The sequence below is a fragment of the Mandrillus leucophaeus genome, unplaced genomic scaffold (assembly GCF_000951045.1).
Source record: "Mandrillus leucophaeus isolate KB7577 unplaced genomic scaffold, Mleu.le_1.0 Scaffold754, whole genome shotgun sequence".
Lineage (NCBI taxonomy): Eukaryota > Metazoa > Chordata > Mammalia > Primates > Cercopithecidae > Mandrillus > Mandrillus leucophaeus.
This window is the reverse complement of record NW_012108186.1, coordinates 337,831-364,238: the sequence shown is the minus strand read 5'-3', so window position 1 is coordinate 364,238 and position 26,408 is coordinate 337,831. Positions and strand designations below refer to the sequence as shown.

The following is a 26,408-nucleotide window of genomic DNA, read 5'->3' as shown; positions in this document are numbered from 1 at the left end:
ACTCTCCTGCCTCAATTCTCTGGATTCTACAAGGAAGAAGCTTGGTGGGACCACTGGATCTGAAGATTTGTGACCCTGGACAATGTGCGTATGCTATCTTGGTCTCATTGGCTTAATCTGTACAATGTATAATGACTGTATGAGAACTGAATGTAAAGTCCCCGGAAGGATGCCTGATGCATAACTGGCACTTAGTTCCTTCTGTTCCTGCTTTTAAATGATAATGAGAGATTATTTCATGAGATACATTTTTTAAATAATTGCTCTCTTTGATGAAAGACAGCAACTAAAACTGTGCTAGTAGGTGAATGGTTATTTTTCCATAAAATTGTAAACCTGTAGACAACTTGAGGGATGATTGACAATACACTAAACATAAATGAAGAATTAAAATTCAGTTAAGCAATTCTGGTGTCCCTACAGTACTCTGATATTTTTATGTGTAGCTAATTGGTCAAAAAATAATGAAAATAATAACTTAAATATGTATAGCAATTTATGGTTTCAAGTACCATCATATTGAGTTGGTTTGATCCTTACACAGTCAATATTACAGAAGTTCATGCAAGGTGAGTAATTGGCCTTAGACAAAAACAACTAATTAATATTAAAGACAGAATTGAAAGATATCTTGTTATTTCTCTCTCAGTTAAGTCTTTTAACCATCAAGTAAGGAGAGAAGAGGAAAATCAAAACTAAAATGATGGAGTATCTAAAAGTTAATGGAAGGAAAAACTTACTAAAAACTGTGCTCCTCAATGATTTTTAGTATTTTAAAAAAACAAAAATTGAAAATAAATGAGCCATGTATGCATCATAAAAACTAGAAAAAGTTTATCAAAGTAAAAGAATTTGGAAGCAGACATTACTAAAGATAAAAAGCAAATATTAGTGGAATGGAAAAGAGAATAAATAAAAACAAAGCAAGTATTTTAAAAAGCAGCTGATTCTTTTGGGGGGGATTCACTTAAATAGACATCCATGGCCAACATGATAAAGGAAGAATTAAGGAGAGTACAAATGGAAAACATCCCAGTTCCATCTAACCTTCCAAAAACAGATAATCCACTGCTATTCAGACTTCTTAGAGAAAGAGCCAGATGCTCAGTTCTCCAATTCCTTTTATGAAATTAGCATATACGTAATATCAAGCACCTGGTAAAGATGCTGTATGAGTTTGATAAGGCTGTGATAATAAAGTACCACAGACTGAATGGCTTAAACAACAGAAATGTATTGTTTCAAAGTTCTAGAGGCAAGAAGTACCTCACTGCCCACAAAAAAACCAAAACCAAAACCAACCAAACAAACAAAAACGCTGCCCATCAACTATAACACAGACCTTTTAAAAAGCCCCTCTGGATCTGTTATTCACACTAGCCACTTATCTTTTTGATATTTCTATTCAGAAGGATTAGCAATTTCTTCTGCCTTCAGTTAGCTGCATTGCTGGGCCCGTGATAGGCAAACTTTTGTATATACTACAGCTTCCTCTACTTGTGGTTACCTTTCTCTGTCGTTTCATGCAATGGATTGCTACTTTGCAAGACAATCTGAAACTGCTATAAAATCTCCAGTAATGAACATCTGCTTCACTAATAACAAATCTATATCCCACACCTGTTTATATGCTAGCTTAGTATTTAATGACTTTTGTTATTAAAGCCAAATCACAGTGGTTTTTAAAAAGTGACTTTAATTCCAAATCATAGTACTTCTTTTTTTTAAGTGTAAGTTTTCAAAACCATTTTTAAATGGCAATTAAACTCAATACATGATATATGACCCAAAAATGATGTCATTTATGTGATTCAAAAATGATATCACTCAACTGAGGAAATGATGTGAACAGCTGTGACACAAGTTCATGCACACACTGATATTGACCACCATAGTCGTGAATACTTCCTTGTGGGTAGTTATTATAAGATGCAAATTATTATGGATACACACTGATTCAGAGCTGTGAAAATATGTTTGAAAAAATCTTAGATTCTAAGTAATATGGCAATAAAGCAATTTATAATGGATATTATCTCATCCTAGATGTTAGGGTAACCTAATAAAGTAGAGCAATGGTTCTCAAAGTGTGGTCCCAGGACAAGTAACATCAGCATCACCTGGTATATTAGGCAGGGTTCTTCAGAGTTACAGAATCAATAAGATATAAATGTAGATATCAGATATAGATATATGAGGGGGATTAAGGGAATTGGCTCACACAATTATGGAGGCTGAGAAGTCTACGATAGGCTGTCTGCAAGCTGGAGACCCAGGATAGTGGTGGCGTGGCTCAGTTCAAGCTCAAGGCTTCAGAACCAGGGAATATACATATATTTGATATTTCTATTGAATATGCAACAGGCCTGCATTTCATAATGGCAAAAATAGTCCTTAGCCTCTTTTATAATTTTCATCCTTAGCCATTTCTCTTTCTTTGTTCGCTTTGCTCTAAATTGTCCTGTTTTCATAGTCCTTCCCCATTTTCCTTTTACCAACTTAGATTCATTTCCCTTTTACGGTTTTCTCAAACTTTCTCTCCCTCACTTTTCCTATTTTTAACTTTTTAACCTTGGTTTAACCAAAATGAAAGTAACTAGTCATGTTAACATTGAATCTCCAAATTAAGGACTAGAGAAATATAGAAATATGAACAAGTACCTATAAAACATCACTATTTAGGACTCTGGGAAGCTAAACTGCTGTCCTCTGTCATTATAACAAGTAAAAGTATCTATTGGAGGATAATATAGAAACAATTGCTAAAATATGCTAATATTTGGGCATGTCATTTTATTTTCTATTTTAGAAAACATAGTCTCAGAAATCACATTCATCTCATTGACTTTAGTGCTGGCTTGCATGCTGTGTATTCTTTTGGGCCCAGACAAATTTTCTTTTTTAAAAATTGTTAATACACATGCCGCAGAAAAATAACGAAAGACAAGATGTTCCTTTGTTGAATGTTCACTGTAATATCCTTATTGCTTAAAAATGGTAAGGCTTGTTCTTCTCTCAGGAGAAGCCTATTTCAGAAATAATTATCTTTGTATTGGAGTCAAACAAACAATCCATCATAAAACTGAAATATTATTGGAGGTTCAAGCTCATAGCACCAAATAATAAATGTATTTGCATTTTCTTATCATGGGTGAGTCATGTATGCATCATAAAAACTAGAAAAAGTTTATCAAAGTAAAAGAACTTGGAAGCAGACATTAATAAAGATAAAAAGCAAATATTAGTGGGATGGAAAACAGAAGAAATAAAAATAAAGCAAGTATTTTAAAACTACTTTGTGAATTGAGTAGAAAATTTTACTTTGGAATTTTAAAGAAACAGCATGATCAATTCAGAATTTACATCTCAAACTCCAGTGAAGTAACCTATTTTTCCATAATTTTTGTTGGCTCTGTAGGCTGAGGAGGCAACACCTACTGACAGTCACTGTATTGTTTGTTAGTTTCAAACGAGGTACACAGTGAGTGAGTGGAGTCAGGCAGCAGACTTAGGATACAAGGAGGAGTTTGTGAAGGCTCACACTCAATCTGCAATAAAACCGGTGGCAGGTTAACGTACCTCTCAGCTCCGGATAGATTTGTTATACAGAAATTACAGACTGGCCGACTTAACTATTGCTAAGAAACATGCTTCTTGGTAAGTAGCATATTTTACAAATGTTGACTTGTTTTAAAATGATAGGAGATAGACATATTTGGCTTTTGTTGTAATTTTCCAGAGTTATACAGATTTCATACAGTGCTGGGCAATGTTGTGATTAGTATTATTTGTCCTACTAGATTTTTAGGTGACAAGGTTTGGCAATTTAGAATAATCTTGGAAATGCGTGTATAAGTTAAAGAAGCAGTCATGATCAGTATTTGACCTGTATTTTTTAATTCCATTAAAATCAGCATAACATTTTTGGGTTTAATCAGTAGTTGTTAAAGACAATAGAGCCTTCATGATCTAAGTGTTAGCAGGACTTCTTGTTTAAAAATATTTTGGACATCTATATGTTGTTAAATGCGCTGATATATATTCTAAAAGGGACTGGTTCTGTGTGATTATTATCATACTTAAGATAAATGGAAATCCTTAGGTTGTCAGTTTTAAAATTAGTTTCAGGTAGTGGAACAATGAAAAGGTAAAATTTTAATATGCTGTATATTTTAGTAATATTCATAATTGTATATTATACAGTATAAAATATTTTTAAATATAACATTTGCATGCATTAGTCTTAATAGAAATCTGACAAACCTTTCAAAGAAGATGATATAGGAAGCTTTCTCATTTTATAAAAGAGCATAATTAAATAAGAATTTCATTGGAAACTATATAAATGTTTTAAAAATGCTTCATTGATAAAATGCTTCTTTTACTATCAAGTTAATATTGTAAAATACTAGTGGAATTTTAGGGCTTCGATTATTTGTTTGGAAAACAAATATTTTCGTAAGAGAATCTGTTGGTAAGTGCACGCTGAGTTGAGGAATTTTCCAGTTAATAAAGGCTGAAAAGATATCTGAAATCTCCAGGAAATTTAGGTGAAAATATATTTTATTGCAATGATTATACTTTGAACAGTTGTGAACACTACCTCATGTGTGAGACAGTTTCAGTCTTTATTTTGGATGTATAAAGAATGCCACTATTTTGGCCAGGCATGGTGGCTCACGCCTGTAATCCCAGCACTTTAGGGGGCTGAGGCAGGCGGATCACTTGAGGTCAGGAGTTCAAGACCGGCCTGGCCAACATGGTGAAGCCCCATCTCTACTAAAATACAAAAATTAGCTGGCTGTGGTGGTATGTGCCTGTAATCCCAGCTACCCGGGAGGCTGAAGCGAGAGAATCACTTGAAGTGAGGAGGCGAAAGTTGTGGTGAGCCAAGATCACGCCACTGCACTCCAGCCTGGGAAATGAGTGAAACTCCATCTCAAAAAAAAAAAAAAAAAAAAAAGAATGTAACTATTTTAAGGAATGTTTGATAACCTATTTGGGATATAGTAACCATAACTATATTAGTACCTTAAATGATACTTTTACTTTTCAGTGTATTTAAGTAATTTAAATATTAGGTCAATCTGCACAAAGAAAGTCTCTAATTGATTATGTATTTGCAGTTCAAGTTTTGCCTTAATTGCAAGCCCACTATTCTACTTGGTAACAGTACTATAAGTAAAGAAGAGTACTGGTCTAGGAAATAGGAGACCCAGGTTTTCATTCTGGCTCCTCAAGACTGCTTCTAACCATTGGGTCACTTCCTGTGTAAAATGATTTCTTAAAGTTTTACTCTATTTTTGCAAATCCACTTCTGCCTTGTTGGCTTCCATTATCCTGTCATGTTGGCAATGCTGCATACCTGTGTAAAATGCATCGGATATTTTAAACAAGGGTAATCTTTTCACCTGGGAGCTCCCTTTAGGTCATAAGGTTCAGTGCCATTGGTGGGGAAATAAGTGATGTTGGTGATTTAGGAGAATGATCCCAGCCTCTGGAAAGAGCATCTACGCTTGTGTGAAGTGGTCACCATTTTGTTTGTCATTTACCAAGGTCCTGACACATGCATGTTTCATGGTCTTCAAAGAAAATTCTGACCAATACCCACCTTGAAGATACATATTTTTTTAAAGGGATCCTGCAGTTGAATTCATCTGTGCAGTAGCTTCTCACATGCACAATCATAAAATAGTTTCATACCATATCCATGACCTCTTCATTTGCCCAAGATTTCCTGTATTTGACTGGAAATTTAAAGTTTGCAGTCTTGAGTTTTCCATCATTTCACTGTAGTGAGGTGGCAAAGCATGCGCTTGAGATGATGGGAGTTCGAAACCCTTCTCCTCCACTTCCAAGTGGTTTCACGAAAACTATTTGTCTTTTCTGCTCACTTTCTTTGTAAATAAGGGTACTAATATTAAAGATTGCTGTAACGATTAAATAGGTAATAATTATAAAGTGTCAAGTGTAATACTTTAACCAATAAATGGTGGACAATTATTGTTGTCTTACTAAATTATTTTATCAACTGTCTTATTAAATTATCAACTCTTTCTATTTGGATTCACAGCACTTTCTAGGATTGCTGAAACTATATGGGTTTTATGAAGTTATTTATGTCAATGTTCCAGTAAGATGAGTGAATTAGTTTCCTGTGTGAATTTAGAGTCAACCAGATCTAACTCTAAATTATAGTTTTGAGCTATAATTACTTCAATGGTTAAGACCATTTTGGCCTGGAGGAGTAAAAAGTTATATTTTGCAGTGCATGTGAAAGAAGTATTTGTGAATTCATTTCTGCCTTCTATTCATACCTTGGTTAAAATGAGCCACGGTTTTGAGCAGTTTCTTTGGAACATTACATAAACTTGCTTATTCTTGGCCACATAGCAGTTGGGAATACGCAAACAGGCCTGAAAGGAACCAAACAGCAAATTCTTTACAAGCAGGAAACCTAATATTTACACAATAATAGGGTGATGGCTGCTAAGGTGGCTTATGACTAAGTTTTCTTGTTCATCATGAATAGGAGCTAGCATCTTTTCTTCAAAGACTTGTGTTAATATGTTCCACGGGACTGAACTGAAGCACAATTGTGACACAGGCATTTCAACACCAGAGGATCTCTGCTCTTCCCCTCCCCTGCCCCAATACAGAGTGACCTCCCATTCTCCTCCATTCCCTTATCAAACTGGCTTTCTGAGCTTCTAGTTTACACCAAGATACAAATGGCTTGTTGTGGTTCATCAACATTTTCTATATATTTGCATTTTAACACACTGAAAAACTTTAAGCAAGAAATCTAAAGCTCCAAGCCCATACAATTGTAAGCAATAAGACTGGCTTGAAAGGTTTTGGAGAAACATAGAGGTATAATCTCTAAATCATACATATTCATTGCCCCCAAAGGGCAAAAAATTATTCTAAGGAGCAAAAACTTATTCTTTTTATGTATAAGCACAGATATACATGTGGTACATAGATATATGGCATATCTGTAGTATTAAAACTTCATGCGAGACAAGTATGAAAAACATGTCTAAGAAGGTCCCTTAGGAGAGCAACAATGATTACAAAGGTTGAGAAACATGGCTCTAGATGAGGGTGTCAAAGGACTCCATGAGCCTGCAGAGTATGAATTTTTGCTGAATTTTTATGAATTTTGTATGAATTTTTAATGTTTTTAGTAGGAAGGAACTGATGCCTGATTTAGTACTTATATTTGACACCAGTATTTATGTTCTAATACACCAAATGTGATCAGCTGCTGTGCCATTACCCTTTTGGGTTATAATAGGAAATAAAGAGGAAAGACTTGAGGACAAGATATACTTAAATTTGAATAAAACTATACTTAAATTTGAATCCAGCTGTACCTCTTACTTGTTCTGTGACCCTTGGCAAATCACTTACCCTCTTTAAGCCTCAGTTTTCTTCTCTTTAGTTACTTGGGAATCAAAATGCCTACCTGATGGAATTCCAATATTATAAAGATTAATAAGAGTAATATACATAAAACTTTCTGTAAATTGCCTACTATATAATAAATATATGCCCATTAGTAGCTATAATTTTATTTGTTGTATCTTTTTACATCAATTACTGGCTTAAAACTTATTATAGAAAAAGAAATCTCGATTTAGTAGATAAAGGTATTATCCGTGAAGGGCAGAACTTCCTCTAAGACAAGTGTTAATCTATTCATAAAAAAGAAAGATAAACTTCTATTATTTCTTTAAACCAGTAACCAAACCTATTAACATAAAATAAAAAACAGAATAAAATCCAAATTAGCATATCTAGACTAATATAATCTCTGTTAAATGTAGAGTAATTGTCTGGGCTGTTCTATTGAAATACATTTTCTTTAAATACTGCATTGCACTGAGCTGTAAAGTAATTGTTTTATTCCCCTAGAACCATGACTCAGTGTTGCTTGGAATTCCCATCTGTTTGTGACATCACTTTTGCCTCGAATGTTATTCCCTTACTGGATAAACATATTTGCCTTTATATTTTATGACATGTAATTGTAGAATAGATAAGTTAATTGAAAGGAAATAGTATTTATTCCTGGGGATTCATATGGAGTTAATCCAATGTAAGTATTAATGCAACTCTGTGGAAAATTTCGTTTCCTTAAAGGGAGTGTCCACAATTTACCAGACCTTTCTTTCTCTCTCTCCCTATTTTTTTCCTCCAGGTACTTGTTCTGCTTTTGTGATTCGCTGTTAAAACCCTAACCTATTAACATTGTTTCCAGGGTGGTTTTGTTTTGTTTTGTTTTGTTTTTGCTTTCTTTTCTTTATAAGATTAATATTTAATACTTCTAGAGACAAAACTCCAATGGAGAAGGGAAGTGCTTCAATTGTATGCATTGTTACGGCAAAATAGAATAAATGAGCAACTCTGATATGCATGATATATTCTCCATTGCCTTTTCAGCTTATCTTCTATTTTGGTAATTTATCTCCTCCACAGTGTTTTCACTTTTCTGTACTGCAAGTCATTAAGAATGAGTACCTGTAGAGTAGTATTCTCCATGCCAAAGTGTGGCTTTGTAATTCTTGACTTGACAGCAGAAAATTTTGACTTTGAGAAGCAGGGTTAAGAGAGTTCCATATGTAGGCAACACATTTATCCAGCAGAAGTAGCCCACAAGTAGTGGAATCCAAAAACTACCACTACTATACAATTATTCAAATAGTTTTCCAGAGAATTGAAAAGACAGAGTTTCCCAGGGTAGACAAACGTCACATTTCAAAAGCATGTGAGAAATCAAAGAACCTCATTTGGAATAAAATATATTGGCTCAGATTCTGTCTCCATATGCCTTAAAAATTATACTGCAAAAGGACTATGGAAGTTTTGACTTTAAAAAGCCATTAGACTGCAAGTTGGGTTAAAAATACATGCATACTAGATGACATCCTGGAAGTTTCGGTGCACTATAGGTAGTCTCTAATCCATGTAGCATTGTCATAAGTTTACCTACTGCCATTTCAATGAAAGAATCTTGAGTTTTCAAGATAGTATGAGGCAAATGTTTTAGCAGAGATTTGAAATAGAGCTCCTTTGAGAACCTCCCAGTGAAATAATTTCCCCAAACCTGGAAATCTAAAAGTGGCATCCTCAAGAGGTTAGAATGATGTTCACATACTTGAACTTGGAACTACAGTATCATGAAGAATTAATATGGTATTCTTCATCCCTATTTATTTTAGTTAAGACAGGAAAAATGACTTAATCAAGATGTCTCATCTAGGAAATTTTGAATTAAAATACAGTCTTCTTTCCAAACATTTATTCTGCTTCTCTCTGTTCCTACCTAATAGGCTGGACAAGAGCCCCGGCCCATGTGACAGACTCCTATCCCCCTGCACTGGAAGAGGGTTGGGGGATAGGAAATAGGAGACCTATGTTTTCATCCTGGCTTCTTAAGACTGCTTCTAACCATTGGGTCACTTCTTTTGCGAGACTTCTTAAAGTTTTACTCTATTTTTGCAATTCCACTTCTGCTTTCTTGGCTTCCATTATCCTGTCATGTTGGCGACACTGTGTACCTGTATACAATACACAGGATATTTTAAACAAGGACAATATTTTCACATGGGAGCTCCCTTTAGGTTAAGATTCAGTGCCATTGGTGAGAAATAAATGATGTTGGTGATTTAGAAGAATGATACTAAATCCGTCTGTTGATTCTGTTTGCACCTCGGTCACCAAATCCAAGGTTTTTCCTCCTGTTAAATATACTAAAAAATTAATTGAGCCAGACCTGTGACCCTTCTCTATTAAAACTGTTTTTGTTTCTCCTTACCGTTGTGCATCTCTATATCTTTCTCTGGAAATATTTCAAAATAATCTGGAGAAACATTGTCAACTATTTTTCATTCCTTTAGAAAGATTAAAGTGGCCTTGGCTAGTGTGGGGAAGGCACTGGCTGGTCCGAGTTTGTTCACTAGCTGGGGTATTGTTAAATGAGTGGACACTTGTCACTGCTGCTCACATGTTGTCTTTTTTTTCTCCTTTACAACCCTCGTGGGCCTTTTAGGGTACTTCAGTGTGATGGAAGGAAACAGAGATGGCTTGATAATTGATTTGTTCCTGCTATACTGGTTCTATGTCTCTTATAAAGTAGCAGGGCCTGATTCTGTTCTATGTGGTATCAGTCAGAGTTCTGACTGGACACTGAAGGCATAAACAGCTCAGATTTTCAAATAGAATTTAAGGACCTACTTACAGAGATGTGGGCAGGTTTAGGGGAGTGAGTAGCTGATGTTAAGGTACTTATTGACTCGCCGTAAGTCTCCCCATTCCTGAAAAGGAAGGGAAGGTAATGGAGTTGCCTAAGTTTATTAAGAGCTGAAACTGGAGGCTGTATGGAAACTACTCAACAAGAGCTGTTCTTCTAGAGAGAGGCCATTGCCAGAATGCAGGCACAGAAGAAACTCAAAAGAAATACCCTGACTTCTCTCTTCTGCTGTTCAGCAGTAGTGCACAGGGTCTAGCGAGGGAGATCTATTGGCTCCTAAGAGAAATGGTCCCAACTTGTCCTTTTACATTTTGATATGCTTTTTGATGGTCTCCTGGTGTTCTGTGATATCAGCTGGCATGTGTCACAGCCATCCATGAGCCTGTCTATAGCAGCACCAACTCCTAGTTCTGAATTCAATTGTTTTCATTCTTCTATGCATTTAGAACAGAGATAACCATCACTTTAGTCAATTGCTTAACAACTTTTTATTGAGCATATATTATGGGCTAAATACAATGTTAGGAAGGCCCCAAGGATATCAAAGTGAATGAAGCAGAAAAAGAACCCTGTCCTTAAGCAGTTTAATTCTCGACTTTTTTTTTTCCTGCCTAGAACTCAGAGACTCTTCTAGAAATCCTTAATCTTCTGATGATTTTTTTTTTTCTTGGTGCTTTGCTCAATTCTAAACAATTGAATGACCAAATCGATAGGTAAGGTATTTATTTATAGTACTCTATTTTGTATCATTGTCATTCATTCATTCAAAAAAAATATTTCTGATCATCTACTATGGTTAGTATATATTGAGATTGAGAAATTAGTAAAATATCTTAGGGTTCAGGTTTCTGCTCATCTAGATAAAAGCAGATATGCAAATAACTACAATGGCAAGGTGTCAAGAACAAGGGACTAGCAAATGATTCCATTGCTTTGGATGAGGGTGACTGAGAGTTATGGTAATAACCATAACACCCAATTTCCTGGCTGCTCTGACGAGTAGTTTAAAGACTCATTGCTAGTAATGTGTGCTTTTATTTAATGGGAATCCCGTAAGTACTCACTTGTAAAAAGCAGGGTTTCCCAGAATCCATTGGCACAAACCTTGACATACACACAGAACAATTCAGGCACAGTGTTAACACTGTTTGGGATAAACTATATGACTCTGAATTAGGGAGGTCAGAAGAAAGTATGTTTTTAGAGATCCTTGGACATACACTTTTTACTTGTCCTATAGCCTATACTTTAGAACGATACTCATTGAAACTGTGAAAAATGAAACCACATCATGAAAAAGTTTTCCTAATAATAGCATTATTTGTGTATCTTAACGGTTGTAACCATGGACTCTTTATAGCTACTTAGGAAACAGCTCTTGTCATGTTTCCAAATCTATCTCCAAACGCTTTGTCTAGACAAGAGTTTGCTGGTCCTCTGACGTATTAACAATGGAGCTCAGTTCTGTTTTTTAATCTGGGACTAAAAATTTTCTCTGGCAGTACCGTTTTGGCATACAATTTGGCTCTTTCTATCTTCTCTAAATGACTTTTTGATTCTCTTTTCTGTTGTTTTCTGGAGAAAAGGTGTCCCTGATAAAGATAAGGGAAATGAATCTTAGCCATTTTCCGTCAGGAGCACAATCATCTTCAGGTTCACCATAACATCCACAGAGACTGGATTCATACCTTAGCTCTGACTTTGTTAACACCAGCTCATCGTACAGATGGTTTAGTACTCAGACACCAATGAGGCCTCTGCAAGGTAACATTCAGATTCTCCTCGTCCATATTTGGAGGTTCTCATAAAAATCAGTCTCGGGGACTGTCTTATTGGAATTTGGGGGTTTATTTTTATTTTTAATTTTTTTTATTTGTAGTGAACGAGGTTGAGTGTTTATATACTGTAGAATGTACAGTATATTCAAGGAACTGGGAAACAGTGTAAACTTATTTTTATATAGTATGTTGGTTATATTTTAAAACATTATTCTCGGTGTGTTTTCTTTTGTCTCCAGACAGCTTTTCCAGGGAAGGACCTTTAAATGTAAAGCCATTTGTCAAATTATTAATCTAAAAAAGTGAAACAAGTGTCTTCTCTGTTTCTGGACTTTTTGTACATTCTCAGTGTTTGTCGATCAAATTTTTTTTTCAAATGAGCCATTGAATGAATGCACTGCTTTACATTTATTGATCCCTCACCTGAAAACATATTGAACATTTTGTTTCAAAATATAGCATATACACTATTGAAAAATAAGTGTATCCTGTGTCAGTTATCTAATTTGAAGACAACTTGTTTAATTTTACCCTTTTGCCAGATTTTCCTTACGTGGTTAAAAAAAAATCTTGGGAGAAAACATGTACTCTGAAGACATTAAAGTCAGAATTATTTAAACAATTCTATGTCTGTCTCTTATATTATGCAGTTAAGGTAAGGCATGTCCTTTCTTCTTTGAGTAATACCAGTGGCACAAGAGACTCAAAAAGCATTGTTTCCAAATGTTTGCCATTTTGATGCTGATGATAACTATTATGATATTTTGCCTTAATAAATTCTTACATTGTAATAGGATATGACTGTATCAATTGTCTAGTGGATTTAATGCCTCTTAACTGTCTGGTAAGGCAGGGAAAGGATTACCTATCAGTCAGCCAAGTCTTGTGCTGTGACACATTGAATCAAAGAAAATTCATAATGTCATATAGATAAACACAAAAGACTTTTGTGTCTTGGTTACTCACTGCCCTACCTTATTGATTTGCTTTTCTTCTTCTTCTGATAAAGGCAATGAAATATCTATCCTGTATGGAATAAATGTGAGTTACTGATGTAACCAAATGACTGCCAAAGGCACAATGCCACTCTCCACATGACAGCTTGTTACAGGATTCGTCTTCCAACAATAAAACCCTACAGCCTTTGCACCAAGCTCAAGCATGAAGGATATCATGTTATCCTTTCAGCATTTCATAGTATCTTTTACTTGGGCTCTTATTTGTCTCCAAGTATCCCTTATCTTGAATAATGTATGTCACTTTCTCTCATACATACCTATTTTTTGTGATTTCCTCTGAATAAACCTTGTTTATCAAGGAAACATTCTCCATGGACCAGTGCCCTGAACATGAAGCTTTGTTATAATGGAACTAATGTAAATTAGAATTTATTTCCTTTTCTCATACTTCAAACACATGCATCCTTCTCCAGAATATATACGTACAACCAATCTTTCCAGGTGAAATCTCTCACTCTACTTGGTTAGTGTTCTAGAATCTCCTACAGAAGAACTATTTTGAGTGTAGTCTACATGTTACATACATGACAAAAAACACAGGTAGGTGCTCCAAAAATGTTGAAACCACATATTTGTGAACTGGCTATGTATATGAGGTACTGGCTCATGCATTTATTTAACCATATGTCATTATTGCCTGCCATGTGCCAGGCTCTGTGCTGAGCACTGAGGTCTCCAGGCGTGACATTTCTTTTCTCTTAGCAAAGTGGACAGCAGGAAAAGAAAGGGTGCTAATACTGGAAACGTAAACAGGTCTTATGATTAGAATTATGTTCTTAAAATGTATTTTGTACTGATTTTATTTTATTAAGCTTAACATTACTCTTTTTTTCAAATTAAAGCAAAATGTAACATGGTAAAACTTAAGAATCTAGAAAGAAATGTAACAAAAAGCAAAACTTTCTTTCCTCTTCCCCAAACTTCCAATCCTTATTTCCCCAAATAAATTTTGCTAATGGATTTTGTGCTTTGTTTCACAGTAAAACAAAATAAATCAAAACTACAAACACACAAGCACACAAACATATATACATGCACACAAATTGTATTATATGATATATTCTGCACCTTTATATTTTTACTTAGTACTATATCTGATGTGTCATCTTGTAGCCTTTTTCATAGTATGATATATTTACCCCATAATATAATTTTAAAATTTTGAAACAATCTCAAAATTACAGAAAATCTGCAATATAGAACGAAGAACTTTTTCTTTTCTGAGTTACCCTATCACCCTGGAGCATTGTGGTATGGATTTTTTATAAGCAAGACAATCTCCTATACAACTACAATACAATCATCAAAATAGGGAAATCAACGTAGATACATCCTATACCCAATCCTCAGACCCCATTCAGATTTTGGCATTTGTCCTAATATAGATAGATATAGAATCCATTTCAAAATCACTGATTACCTATCATTGTTGTGTCTATTCAGCCTTCTTTAGTCTGGAAAATTCCTCAGCATTTTGTGTTGTGGTGGTGGTGTTTTTTTAATTTTCCTGATCTTGACTCTTGAAAATTACTGCCCAGTTTGTGTTTCCTGATGTTTCCTCTTGATTGACTTCAGGTTGTGTATCTTTGGTAGGAATATCATGAAAATGATGCTATATTCCTTTTGCTATATCCTATCAGATCTCAGGTAATTTTAGTTTCTCCCATTACTGATAATGTTCACTTTGGTCCCTTGTTAAAGTTCTTATTTTCCAGGCTTTTCTACCGCAGAGTTAATCTTGTCATCCTTTATAATTAATAAGCATTTTGTGCAGAGGTATTTGAAACCTTATAAATATCTCATTCTTTGTCAAACTTTCCATTTACTCATTTATTTCCATCCATATGGATGATGGTTTCCTGTTTTATTCAATGAGTTATAACCCCTTACTATCATCAATTATTTTGATGTGCAAATTTTTCCAGATTGGGCCAGAGGGAGTTCCTTCAAGCTGCCTCCTGTGTCCTTTTGACTCAGGAGCCTTGTCATTTTTTGAGCACTTCCTTGTTATCTGTTCACAGTAAGACGTTTCAGGCTCATTTTGTACTTTCCTTATCCCAGCCCTGATGTCAGCCTTTCTCTAAGAAGTCCTGGTTGTTTGTAATGGAGGGTGGTATTTGGAAACCAAGATTTGGGTGCTTTTGGTGGTGTTGCTGCTCTCAAACCTTCTCAGTGGCCAGAGCTGGGAGCAAATGTATATATGTGCATGCACATACACAAACATGTGCACATGTATGTCCATTATATCTGTCAGTGTATGTTGAAAACCATGACTTTACACTGATACCTCCAATCTGACACCACACAGTGTACTCTTATTTTTTCCCTTTCCCTATTTATAACATCTCCAAGAGTGAGAAGCTGGTTCTCATTATCCTAATATATTTATGAAATTGATCAACACCCCTGTGTAACCATCTCTCATTGCCACTGCCACCTTTCCTTAGATGCCTCCTCGTCCCAACTGGGCTCTGACACACCACATGGGGCTGCCAGCACCCCACTCTTCTACCCCCATGTGGAAGTCATCCCTATTCCACCCATGCGCCAATACCCCATGGCAAGCTGAGTTCCACCCGCTAGCATGGACATCCTCCTCACCCCACCGGGTTGCCCCCATGTGTGGACACCTTCATTGTCCTCTGGAGGCCCTGACTCCCTATGCTGGGCACTGCTTTGCCACAGTTACCTTTCTGTCTCCGTTCTGACCCCCCTTTTCTGAGTCCTCAAGGGTCCCCCACCCCCATGGTGATGCAGACTATACCTTGCTCTGTTTCATCTAATAACTTCAGAAAGGAATTACTCAAGAAAATTAAGGAGACAGTGAATTCTTATAAGATCATTGTCTGCCAGTATTTTAATTTGAATAATGATAACAGAGGAATAAAAAATAGGATCTCTAAATGTTTTGATGACCAAAGTGGCTTAGACCACCTCATCTCTCTTTTCTGAGTCTCTTTCTCTCCCCCCAGTGAGAGTAATCAGTGATTAGTGGTGTTGTTAGTGTATGTTTTGCCTTTTTAATGTAGGTAGTCCTTAACTTGTGAACCCTATAGGAAAATTCTGTGTTCTTGAATATCTTCTCCTGGTTTCTCCTATCCCTGGGAACTCCTAGCCACATACCTTCTCCTTTCATTTCTGGCAAAGCTGCTATTAAGAGAAACCTCATTCCAATACCATAGTCACTAAAGCAGGAGATCGTGGTCCTCTTTTGTCACTTCTTACTTATTTAGAGCTCAGTGATCTCCGGGTCAGACTCAGGACCAGGACTCAGCAGTATGGTATATAGGCCCGGGGTTGGGTAGGAGGGCTCTAGACAACTCTAAGTGGCAATGGGCTGGACACTTCAGGGCATCCATGGCATGGTTTGATTTTATTATATGCATGAACAAAACGTTGATGTACCACATAAATATGTACAAATATTATGTATCAATAAAAGATTAAAGGAACTTCAGGGCTGAGGGAATTTGAGAGTTCACATATAGTATGGCGACAACTTTAGCCACATTAAGGTTTCTTAGATTCTTTCATGCTAACTACAGACATAGGCAATTGTCTCTGGGGAATGCTCCAGACTGCAGTAGAAATTTGCAGCTGTTGGGTGTTCTATTCACATATAGATAAGACACGGTGTGGGAGGTTTGTGCTGCTGGGCGAGTTTGTGTCAGCCTGACCCAGAGGGCAGGCAGTCTGTTTCTGTCTGTCTAAAAGTCAGCGCTGTGACATCTGACACTGATAAGCAAAAGTAATGTTGGTATGAAATTTTAATCCCTAAAAGTTGGCTGCTCATGGGTTATAGCTTTATCGATGTCTCTGATTACATATTAAATAGTTTATAAATTTATTCATGCAATAGATCTTGGAAAATTTTCCCCAGAGGAGGACACTCTTGCCATTTTAAGCAAACTCAAAAATCACATACCTGCTGACCTGATTGTAATCTGTTTATTCATGACATTTAAAGTAGGAGCACAATTTTGTAAATGTACTCACTTTGCAAATTGTAGGCTACAATTTTAATTTGGCATGTTAAAGTATCTTTCATTACACCAGATAAAGTGCCAAGCCCATAGGCTCAGAGAACCTGAAGGTTTTACAGGCAGCAAGTCAGGGAGATTTATTTTGGGTCTTGGGTTGAGGGCTTAGGCTGTCAGCAGGAGCTCATTTATTCATTCACTTATTCAATGGATATTAATGAGCACCTCCTGTGCTCAAAATACTGTTAAGTAGGTAACAGAATACACAGAAGTATGACATCAGGTTCGGGGTTTTTTGCTTGTTTGTTTGTTTGTTTGTTTTTTGAGATGGAGTCTCGCTCTTGTCATCCATGCTGGAGTGCAGTGGCGCAGTCTTGGCTCACTGCAACCTCTACCTTCCAGGTTCAAGCTATTCTTCTGCCTCAGCCTCCTGAGTAGCTGCGATTATAGGCGCCTGCCACCACGCCCAGCTAGTATTTGTACTTTTAGTAGAGATGGGCTTTCACTGTGTTGACCAGGCTGGTCTCGAACTACTGACCTCAGGTGATCCGCCCACCTCGGCCTCCCAAAGTGCTGGGATTACAGGCGTGAGCCACCACGCCCAGCCAGGTTTAGGTTTTAAAAGCTCACTCTGGCAGCATTGTGGAGGATGGAATTCAGGAGTGGTAGACAAAGGCAGGAGAGCCAGCCAGAGATCATTACAGTGTTTGGGGGAAGGAGCTGGCTTGAGGTGGGGATGGCAATGGAAAGGAGGAGACAGATTATACCCTATGTGGTTTTTAAACTTCCCCAGGGTTGTGTGCCACTCTTATCACCAGATGAAAACCTTTGCCCTCTACAGAGAAAGAGTGCATCTGGGCATGAATAAAAATACAGTTTCATAAGGCCTGCCCTTCATCATCCCCATCAGGAAAGTGGGGCACAGGCCTGGATTCTAGAGGTCTCAGCTGACACCCATCAATGAGCCCTGCCCTATAGGACTTCAAGAAGGGAAAGCATGCATCAGGCTGGGCTCATGAGAAAGAAAGCTCCACAGAGGAAGGGATATATGAGCCAGGACCTGAGATGAGGATGGGGAAGGCATTTAGATTGCATAAGCAGTCTCCTGGCTTTTAGCACTGTATGAATCTTCATGAACTATAGTGGGAGAACCATAAAGCTCGAGTCTTAAGAGTCGTTGGTTCCCAGGGGCCACCTCAGAACTCTTCCTCGTTACATTAGGTAATAGTGCAAATGAAACCCTTAACATATTGCTTGTTAGGTAGACCTCAGTCAATATTAGTTCTTGTTATTATTAAGTATGGCAAAATACATAAAATATTGGTGGTGTACGGATGTTTCTCCAGATAGATAGTTATTTGACAGCGGTGGCTTCATTGTATCAGCAGTCCCTAGTATTAGGAATAAAAATGGGTTAAGAGCCAGCCCTGGAAGTTTAGCATTTCTCAACCACACTGTCAGAAATTACAAAGTTCTGCTTTGTAAGATTGGGTGTCACAATACATGACTCCTGGAAGTCACAGAATTTGTTCCAGCTGCCGTGCTGAGCCACATTGAAGTTAGATGTTTCTTTCATTTGCTGTAAGTCTAATAAAGTGGTAATCTTATTTTAATGTTTTTCACAAATTCCTCTGCAATTAAAATTCTGACAACTCCTTCTCTGACAAGAATTCTAGAGATGGATGACACTGCCTCAGCATAAAGCCATCTCTTGCCAATAAATAATAATGGGAAATTATAGTATGTATAAATGTTACATTTTAAAAACATTTTATAACAAACTTTGAACAAATTATGTGATCCATATGAGATATAACAAAGTATATAAAATGGGACTGTAAGACAGGAAGTTTTATAAAGTGAAATCACCATTTCAAACACACTATGGTCAGAGAGATGCTCAAAGGGATGCTTTTTAGGAAAATAAGAAAAAGGAGACACAGCAAGTGTTGGAGTCTGTGAGTAATGAGCATGTTTATTTGATCAGGTGATGGGCTGAGACTTTCTTCATGTTTTATTTTAGTCTAATGCCCCAGTCCTACCACCTATAATTCAGGAAATTATAGGAATAAAAAGTTGCCAAAATTATCTTTGGAAAAGTTGGCAACTTGATTTGAACTTTTACAACGAGAGTAAGTTTTTCACCGGAAACGGTTTGAAGTATATCTCTCTCTTATTGAGTTTTAAAAGATTTGTGGCTTATAGAATATATAACAAAAGGCAGCTTTTCTGTTTCATCTATTTTTGGTAAATATCAACAAGTTGGTAATGTCCATGCAGAGCATGTTTTGCACAGTGACTGTGTGCATGCATTTTGTGGTCTGACTGTGATCTAGCTATATGATGGTAAAAGTTTAGGGCCTTAACTGGTAGGGCTGTTCTGAGGTTTAAATTAGATAATTGGGTATAAATCTTGGCACAGGGGCTGAAGATAGCAATCATTCAAGGCAAGTGAACTGCTAACATTACCTTCATCGAATGCTGGTGGCACTAACAGAGATCTTCAAAATATCTTAGATCATCTAAATATCCATTTAGATCATAGAATGGATTATGCCTGCTTTCCTATATAGTAGTTAGAAGCCAAACTGGAAGCAAACTCCAAGATTTCAGATTCCATATTCTTTTTGCCAGACTAGCGGTTCTCAAATACGATTAAACTTGAGTATCATCAGGGAAAATAGTTGTGGGGTGAGGGGCGTTTTGTTTGTAAGTGTAGAGTCTTCTCAGAGAATCAAATTAAGCTGGTTTAGAGTGGTGCTCGGGATTTTGAATGTTTTTAACATTTATAAACATAACATTTATTGAAGTATCATCTGTGAGCTAACATTGTGCTATATGATTTCTTTTCATTTTTTAATAAATAATAAAATGGACTTTTCTGAACTAGGAGTTTTAACACATATATAGAGAGATTCATGAAACTACCACAATCACAATTCAAACAGTTCCATCACTCTAAAAACTTATTTTGTCCTATACCCTTGTACTTACTTACACTGTCTCTCCATCCCTAACCCTCGGCAACCACTATGCTCTTTTCCACCACTGTGGTTTTACCTTTTCCAGAATGTTACATAAATGGAATCATACCGTATGCTACCTTTTGAAACTGGCCTTTCGCTTAGCATAAACTCTTTGAGATTCATCCTTGTTTTTGCAGGTAAAAATAGTTCATTCCTTTTTTATGGCTGAGCAGTATTTCATTCCGTTTGATACCACAACAGAACTAGATGAGTGGTCCTCAGTAACAACCTGGAATCTGAAACTGTATCAGCGAATTTTCATACTTTATTCCATTAAATGCATTGGCCTGTCTGCATTTTGAGTGGATCTTTTAATTATGATTCTGTAATTTCTCACATTGGTCGTTTGAAGAATATTAGTTTTCTGAAACACACAGAGCATCTAAATGTTGATATATTTCCTTATGTAATACTGAAAAAAATATCACATTGATTGAATCATCATCAATATTATCAGAAAAGTGTTGTTAAGTAATACTTATTAGTAAGTATTAAGTATTGAGAGGTTTTCAGGCTCACTGTGGTGAATACTAAAGTTGCTTGAAAGTCCAAATGTTGTAATTGACCAAAAAAAAAAAAAAAAAAAAGTTTCCCTTAAAGTGATAGATTCACTTCATTTATTTTTGAGAAAATGTCTGTCACATACCCAAATCTTAATAACCATAGTTTGTCTGTGAATCACTGTTTCAAGTGAAGATTGTGTTCCATGAGAAAAGGAGCTAGGTCAGCTCACAACTGAAACAGTCATTCAAGGGTTTTTTGTTGAGACAGTCATGATACTTCCACACACAGCAGAGATACTTAGTGCATACTTTCCATTTTGCCACACAGAATATTCAAAAGATGCTTACTGAAGGGTTGAGATTTAATGAAATGAATCATTTTTACTACTTTATCCAAGGACATTCTTAAAAGAAATTTCCTTTTCTGTTTAAAATTGTAACTATATGGTGGTAACGACAAAAACTATTAGTAGCTTGGCAGCTCTGCCTTTACCCTTCCTAAGGCACCAGCAGTTTTACACACTATTGTTTTTGTACCGTCAGCACCAATGGTAACACAGTGAGAAAGACAAATAAAAACAGTGTTATTATGAGAATAGTTTTCACTTTGCAGACCTTCTGAGGGTGTCTTGGGACCCTTAGGGGTCTACAGACTATGCTTGCAAAATTGCTAGATTATGCTTCATGTTGGTTCAAACAAGAATAGCTAAGATCAATATAGAAAATAGTTTCTATGAGGAAAATCAAGACAAATGGAGTTGTTGAGACAGGAGAGGATATGGATGAAGGTGTGGCTTGATTCATGCCTTCAGGCATATGAGTTAGTTGAAGATCACTTGTTCTCCACGTATGAGGATGTAAATGAAACTAGAGGAAGAACATTATTGACCATTAGAAGGGAAGTTGTTGTGCCTTATGCCCTAGAGATCTTCAAGACTCCCATTTACTCCCTTAAGGCATCTATTATTTTAAATATCTGAAGGTAGAAGACAAGACCAAATGATTCCGTGAGGTTCTAATATTGTGATTTTGTGGTACTAAGGATGTGTGGCTTATAAGTATACCTATCTTTACTGTAGATATTTTTTTCTTTCAAACCAAAGTTTTCAATATCTCTGAAAACTCAATTTCATTCTAAATCAGCCTTCAGTTTCATATGGTTTCTCAGAGCCCCTTGCAAGATGCCGTACTTAATAACTTGCCTGTTACAATTGAATCAAACTTTGAGACAGACAGTGCCACTAAGGGAGCTACACGTTGTTCCCACACATGCTAAGGAATAATGGGAAGCAGATAATCATTAACAGATGTACCTTCTTCCCACCTTCATCGAAAGCATCTCAGGACACAAGAGAGCCTCTGATCGTTGTCCATTCTACACCGTGGCTTCTGGGACAAAAGGGCTCATCCTTCCTTTAGCTCAGCTACTTCAAGGGCTGAACAAGATTTGCTCTGGTTGGTAAGATTTCCCTACAGGGACAAGCTGGCTGTAAATTGATTTTTTTTTAAGGGCTATGTCATAGAATTAAAAGTATCACAAATAGATTCTGAATGTTTCGGGACCATAGAGGTTCAATTTTGTTGTATGCATGTGAAACATAATGCTTTTAGGGGAGAAAATCTAAATTATATTTTATATTTCTAAAATGGTAATTTCCAAGAGTCTATTTCTGCTTCAGGAAAAGTCCTACAGTTTGTCCCTTGAACTAACAAGCTGAAGTACAGCTGCAAACAAAAGTTATATTTCATTAGGAAAAAAAGCTGTCAGAAATTATCAAAGTCTGGGAAATGAAACTGTAAATGCATCTTGGCCTGTATAAAGAGACTTGGAGAAATAAGTTCTATTTCAGTTGTTTTGCCTGCAGAAAAATATAACTGCATGGGGAAGGTGTGAGAAGGGCAATTAAAAGTGAGTGGGTGACATTGAAGTGGCAATAACCAGACTGATTAAAAAGATTAGAATGTCGTTCCTTCAGGCTGAAAAAACAAAGGAATATGATTGAAGACTATAAAACTTTGTAGCATATGGCTAGGACCAAACACACCTGTTCATCAAATCTCTGTAAAGCAGCACAGAGAAAAACCTGTGGAGTTCTAAGTCAGAAAATAAAATATAATAAATAGTCTTTTTTATACAGTGGTCACATTATGGAAATAATATAGATACAGACCTCTAAAAAAAGATTCAAAGAGGATTTAGGAAAATTTGTGCTTAATAGATCCGTAATAAAAGTTAAGGGAAAATAACTCTTTTCAGAGAGAAAGTACATTCATAACTGAAACTGGAAACCAGAGAAAGGAATTTTGCACCAAATGATCCATGTGTTTGACATAGGTGGTGTTTATTACACCGTTGTGTTCACAAAGAAGAAACTAAAAATTGTTCAGGCTAACGTTAAAATATGTTACTTAAGTTTTGTTGTTGTTGTTCTGGTTTTTACTCAGTTAACTAAGCATAATACCAAACGGGACCTACTGCATTCATTAGTTTATTCCACTGCTCCCCATAAGCTGTTTCAAAGCAGCGGTTGTCTTATTCTTTCCACTTAGCAATTTGCTGATCATCCTTTTCAAACTGAATTTAAATGACTCCCATTATAATTTCCTTTTTATTTTGATCAATTTCAAACCACATCCTACTGCAAGAATAGTACAAGAAAACACCCATATACTCCTTCATACAACTTTATTAAATATTAATTTTTCCACACTTGCATTTGTTTTCTTACCCTCTAGAACTCTATAGAACGTTGATTAATGTGTCATATAGTTTTGTTCATACATTTATATATCATTAATACGCATATATACTCATGCTGAATCATTTGAGAATTATTACAGATAACAAGACACTTCACTCCTAAATTCCTCAGCATGGACATCCTAAGAACAAGAACATTCTCTGCAAAATACCTGGAAATATTGACAAAGTAGTAGTGATAGAGTACTGCTATATAGCACACAGTTTTGTCATGTTTCCTCAATTACTACAATAATATCGTTTAGGTAATTGTTTTCCAACCTAGGATCCAATCCAAGATTATGCACTATATTTAATGATCAGATCTTTGTGATCTCCTTTAAACTAAACAGTTCTTCAACTTTCATTGTTGTTGTTCTGTGTAACATTTACATTTTTCAAAAATCCAGGCTATTTGTTTTGCAAAATGTCCTTCCTTTTGGATTTGTTTGATTCTTTCCTCATGATTAGATTAAGATTAAGCATTTTTGGCAAGCTATCCTTACAGGTAATGCTGTGTCCTTCCCATGGTCATTCTCAGAGTATGTAAGATTGTCAATGTGTTTCATGACTGACAATGTTAAGATAAAGATAGTGTCTGCATGATTTCTTCATTGTAAAGAAGCTTCTTAAAAATGCAAACGTAATCTGCACAGTGATACTTTGAAACTGTGTGAATATTCTGTTTCCCAGATTTTTCCCTAGTGGTTTTAATATCCATTGATGATCATTGCCTGAATTGGCTATTACATGTGACAGTGAAATTCTACTTTTCTATTTCTACCATTACTTTTACATTTATTAGTTCATTTTTCTGGCTTTCCCTCCTTCCTCTACCCTTAAATTTTTTAGAATCACTGTGTACTTTTGGATATACTTTTTCTTTTTTATTATACCTTTTTAACATGATAATTTTGTTTTTTCTCAGATTTATTAAGGCATAATTGGTAAGTAACTTTATAGAGTGTATAATATTATATTTTGATATCTGTATACATTGTGAAATGATAAAATCAAACTAACACACACATTCGTCAACTCACATACTTATTTTTTTGTGGTGAAAAGATTTACAATCTACTCCTTTAGCAATTTCAAGTGTGCAATACATTATTATTAACTGTAGTCACCATGCTATACAATAGATCTCTGGGACTCCATCCTGTCTAACTAATCTTAATACCCTTTGACCATTTTTGATCATTTTATTTTTTTCTTTTCTTTCTGTCCTTATTTTTCTTTTTCTTTTTCTTTCTTTTTTTAGACACGATCTCACTCTGTCCCCAGACTGGAGTACAGTGGCACCATCTTGGCTCACTGCAGCCTTAACCTTATCCTTCTGAACTCAGGTGATCCTCCCGCCTCAGCCTCCTGGGTAGCTGGGACTACAGGCACATGCCACCATGCTTGGATCATTTTTTTGTATTTTTTGTAGAGATGGGATTTTGTCTTGTTGCCCAGGCTGGTCTCAAATTCCTGAGCTCAAGCAATCAGGCTGCCTCAGTCTCCCAAAGTGTTTGAATTACAGACATGAGCCACTGACCCTGACCATTTCTCAATAGTATTATAATCTAGTTTTGTAATTTTTCATTCTGATACTCAAATTGTACCAAATGTGATCATCAGCAGGAGCCCTTCTGAGTTGGCTTGTTTCTTTTTGACTTGTCCTCATCAGTTTCAGCACATCCTCCATGGTACATTCAGATGTACATCTAGATACTTCAGCCCTAACTTGGTCCCATCCCTGGTCCCTTTTAGTAGGGAGGGAATGGTATTCAGAAACCCTGGTCTAGATAGTAGGTTTGCTTATTGCTCCTGGAGTGGCCTGCTTCTAGATCCTTTCAGTGGGTAATAGAATGAACACATGCATACACAGTAGTATTATAGCTATATGGTATAGTGTTGCTATACTGCTACCATCAATTTCATTTCAGCATTACTGGGTCTGCATTTCATATTTGCATTTCCATTCTCCCAAGTAATAATCCTGGTACACCACAATATCAACATATTTACTTATTTCCTCAGTCCTACAACACACACGAAATAGTTTCAGATTTGCTACACTGGGACTGCTACCAGCAACAAACTTACTGAGCCAGATTTGAAAATTCTTAAAATTCTTTTTGTCCTTAGAATATTTGTCTCTCTCCATATAGTCAGAAGATTTTTAAAAAACAAACATGTAAATTAATTATTCCTTTTTCTTCTCACAGGTTGATACAGGCTTAGGGGTTTTGTTGTCATTATTGTTTTCATTTGATTTTGTTGTGATAAGAACACTTGATGTGAGATCTACACTCAACAAATTTTAAGTGCACAATATAATATTGTAACTGTAGGTACAATATTGTACAGAAGACCTCGAATTTATTCATCTTTCATAATCAATTTTTCTCATATTTGTTTTTTAATATAGTCTATTGAAGAATTTTTTCCAACATTATTGATTTAATCTGTTTTGAATATGCACATAAATGCTGCTTTTAAGTGATAAGAAACCTAAATGTTACATTGCCAGCTATATGAAAATCCAGTCCAAATTCAGTGTTTTCTTCATACGTGTGATCTATTTAGAAACTTAAGAAAGAAAAAGCATAAATATTTTTTCTTTCTTGTACTAACAAAGATTTTCATTATTATTACCTCTCCAACTTTAAAATCAAGAGTTTTTTTCAAGTATACTAATACTGCAAGGCAATATGGAGTAGTGATTCTAACAATCTGTCTCTGGGATTAGCTTGCCTAAAGGCAAATCCCGGTCTCCACCCCACCCCACATTTGCTAGTTGCAACCAGGTCAAGTTTGTTATGCTTTCACTGCCTTGTCCTCTTCATCTGCAAAATCAGGATACTGCAGGCATTCGGTGCAATGCCTGATGAATAGTAAGTCCCAAATAAATGTTACCTGTGATTTCAGTGGTGGTGATGTTCAGTTTGAAACTGTATTCTAGATATTCAGAGTTCCTAATACTAAATTTAAAGACTTTTTTTTTTCTTGGTAACTGGGCCTTCTGTGGGTTTGGGAGTTGTTTGCTTTTCTCTATCTCAGTTCTTTTGATGCATAACGATAAGTTAAAGCTTAACTAGAAGTGTTGGCATTGG

At 36.0% G+C, this 26,408-nt stretch overlaps 1 protein-coding gene across 2 annotated transcripts in view; it reads left to right on the top strand.

The window, feature by feature from the left end:
- The window catches only part of ZNF385B (zinc finger protein 385B), a 572,754-nt gene that overhangs the window by 347,988 nt on the left and 198,358 nt on the right, over window positions 1–26,408 (top strand). The gene's annotated exons all lie outside the window — the stretch shown is intronic.